Source organism: Salvelinus sp. IW2-2015, linkage group LG24, assembly GCF_002910315.2.
Source record: "Salvelinus sp. IW2-2015 linkage group LG24, ASM291031v2, whole genome shotgun sequence".
Classification (NCBI taxonomy): Eukaryota; Metazoa; Chordata; class Actinopteri; order Salmoniformes; family Salmonidae; genus Salvelinus; species Salvelinus sp. IW2-2015.
The window spans coordinates 5,790,901-5,794,696 of NC_036864.1; the positions used below are offsets into that span (position 1 = coordinate 5,790,901).

The 3,796-nt window shown below is 45.2% G+C and overlaps 1 pseudogene; it reads right to left on the reverse strand.

Annotated features, from left to right (window-relative positions):
* Positions 1-3,796, reverse strand: part of LOC111951339 (conserved oligomeric Golgi complex subunit 5-like) — a 121,781-nt pseudogene that overhangs the window by 36,248 nt on the left and 81,737 nt on the right.

Genomic DNA, 3,796 nt, shown 5'->3' on the forward strand with positions numbered 1-3,796 from the left:
ATGAATCTCTTAATGGTGATGATATGGTGATGATGATGATTGATATCTTAATGGTGATGTCTCTTAATGGTGGTGATTAGTGATGTTGATGATATTAATGGTGATGATGATGGTGTGATGATGATGGTGTGATGGTATTGATGATGACGGTGTGATGGATCCTAATGGTGATGATGATGGTGGTGATGATGGTATGTATGATGATGATATTAAATGGTGATGATGACAGCTGTTGTGAGATGTGCTTCATTTCTAGGATAAACTGCCCCAGAGCCTAAAAGACTGGATGATTTCCGCTTTCTTTCAAGAAACTAAAGTGAACTAGGCCTACTTTGCTTCATGTTCTACATAATGTACTGTCCTGTGGCCCTAACACAAAAAGGACACACACACAGTCCATCCAATGCTAACCTGATAACATTAAACCAACACAAAATAGACCACCATGTCCTCCTTCTAAAACATACGCACACAGGCATGTACATGCACGCCACACACACACACACACCACACACACACACACCACACACACACACACACACACACACACACACACACACACACACACACACACCACACACCACACACACACACACACACACACACACAACACCACACACCACACACACACACACACACCACCACACACACACACACACACACACACAAGCACACACACACAGCACTAGACCTTAATTGGGTAGGTAGTCTAGTGCTCTGATAATAGGTCCACTGCTCTCCTGAATAGAAAATACCAATTATAGGACTGTGGACTTTTATAGAGAATAAAGAGAGATGGAGAGACAGATGGAGAAAGRGAGAGATAGAGACGAAGAGAGCGTGACAACGGCGGGAACAAGAAGGGGGGACAGAAACAGAGAGAGAAAGGGAGGAAGGGAGAYAAAGAGGGAGGGAGCAAATTAAAAGGTACATGCTCTTCTAAGAAAGAAAATTGGCACAGCTGAATCTCTTTCAGCTTGTATTAGAGAACTTAAGTCCCTGCATGCTGTTCTGCTTAACAGSCCAGCATTCTGCTGATGCCAGCAGAGTCAATAAAGCCTGGGTAGGTCTGGTCCAGGACAGGCCCAGGAAATGYACCGATCAGTATGGAGAGAGGGGAATGGGGGAGGGAGAGGGAGGAGATGGGAAAGAGGTTGGCAGGGGKAGGCAAAAGAGAAGAGAAGGATATTGCCAAGAGTAGAGGGATAGATGTTGTGGAAGGGTGTGCTGATGACAGTCCAGGGGCAAGGACACACAGGCCTTTTATGAGGACATGGCGTCTCACCTTAATGAMCTCATTGATGAAGCAGACGTGAGTGACAGGGTCTCTCTTCTTCGTCAAGACCTTCTGGAGGTGTTGCACCTAAACACAGAGAGATTACAGGTTAACTCCGTACTCCCTGATAGTACATTACTGTGTGTGTGTGTGCTGTTCTACTTCAGCAGTGTAAAATGAACCTTGTACTTGAGGTATAAAGTATCGTGTGTTGTGTCGTGAATGTAGGGTGTGGTTTAGGAAGGGGCAGTTACCTGGTGCCGCCAAAAAGCGGCACTGGTGGCGTGTGTAGATGGCTACTGGTGTGCAATGTCCCGATGAAGTGTTCTTCTCGCTCGCCGCGGAAGTTGGTACCTAGAGTGTTAGTATAGAAGAGACATTGGCTCGGAACGGTGGGTCTGACTTTTGTCGGCGGTGTGGTACCTTGTGGTTAGGGTATGCAGTTAGCATTGATGGACTGGGTGGCATCACAGCTCTGCCGGGCGCACCTGCCACACACAACACAAATAAAACTACACGGAGTTAAAAAAGTTACACAAGACAAGTATACGCATAACTTTGTCGTTGTTAAGAGCCCCACAACAAGCTTTGGCACTCAAGTAATATATGACCCTAAACTCGAGTACATTGAACATCGGGGCACAAGATCGGCCACCCCTAAGCCTTTCACTGATAGTTCGGCCTTCTGTAGATGGCACAGCAGCGGACTGGACGGGAATATCAGATCCGTCCAGTCCTTTTAGCTACTATCCAGGCTGGGCGCTCTGCGGAGACGTTTGTTTTCCTGTACTGTAGTCCAGGTTTTAGTCTAGAAATAGGGGAAGGCGTACATTCCTTCCCCCCAACCAGGCACTGCTCCAATCATCACCATCTCACAATCATCGATTCGTGGTCTATCAATACCATCTACCCATCCCCTCATTAGAGGCCCATCAGATCACGTCTATGGAATGCTTACAGGCGATTCATTTGGACTGGAGCCACGTTGCCCACTTGCATCGGTCGGAGTATTCATCCTACAACTATCGGGAGACCACAGAGAGAGCCATCATCAGATTCGAACCGAACAGTTCTCAATGCTCAGTGTGACCTCTCTCAAAATCATCCCCAATCAACAATATCTGAATCATCCACCAATCTGATACTGGAGACAGATCACTAGTCACCGTGAGAGAGTTCTAACAACTTCCAGTGAGTACGATCCCCATGCAACCATCTCAATTAAAACGCGAACATTTAAAATCACACCACTTCGACAGTTCTAGCAACCGGGACAGACACCACAGAATGGAGTGTACCTCACACGTCTAGGAATAGGCAAAGCAGAGAGAAACACACGTTACTATGACTGACACCACTACCAAGCTCCAAGCTTCAGGACGACTGACCGTCACTATACGCAAGGAGGACGGCTGGAGTCCCCCCAAAATTAGTCATATTTGGCACATCAATATCCCGATAAGATTCCACCTACCAATCAATCGCTATCAACCAGATTCGAAAGAAAAACCAGATCAGGATACGCAAGTACTCTAGCTACCATTAGAAGAAATCTTTATCTCGGACCGGTGTGATAAGATTCATCCACCCATCTTCAATCACCATGTGGTCCGAGTGACGCTGAATGTGTGATGTGGGTGTGCCTGTGAGTAATTTACTAGGCAGGGTCATGATAGCAGCTCTTATTAAGGAACCAGCACTCAAGAGTAATATCAGAGCATCTATATCGTATTCATAAATCATCTTCTCACATCCGAACATCACCGATTCTCCACCATCTAAGATCCTTCCCTCCTCCATTAAGATCATACCATTTAAGATCGATCACCATTAAGATCATCATCCTTATCGTCACCATTCAAGCTATCATCACCTAGACTCATCACCATCACCATTAACTTCTTCTGGGATATGTGGGACGGTCAACGTCCCATTTTTCGTCTCTTTGGCCAAAAAGCCTAGTAAATGCATGAGCGCAAATTCAAAATAAATTTACGATATAAAATCGAACTTTCATGAAAATACACTATGAAAGACACCAATAAGGCTACACTTGTTGTGAATCCAGCAACATCGTCTGATTTCGAGAAAGATTTACGGCGAAAGCACACCACAACGATTATGGTAGGTTCATTACCTAGCCACAGAAAAACCAGCCATTTTTCCACGCCAAAGAATGAGTAACAAAACTTGGCAGGAAATGTAATGTTAAATGGGAAAACATCATAACACTTTGAATGATTGCGATGATTGAAGTGTCCAAGGGAGGACACCCACATCATAGGACTTAATGTGTCTGTTGCCACTAGCTCCAATACATGATTGTTCTCTTGTTTCCACCTTCATTCGGTCCTAGAAGGTTCATATTTACTATATAACCAGAGTTCATTGCTGAAGAAATAGCAGTGGGTACAACTCTCATCGCATTCCCTTATAATACACAGGCCATTATGTTCAGTATGGAACCTCGAAAAGACCACCCTAAGAGAAAGATGCAGGCTCCAGCTGCGAGAGCGCAAA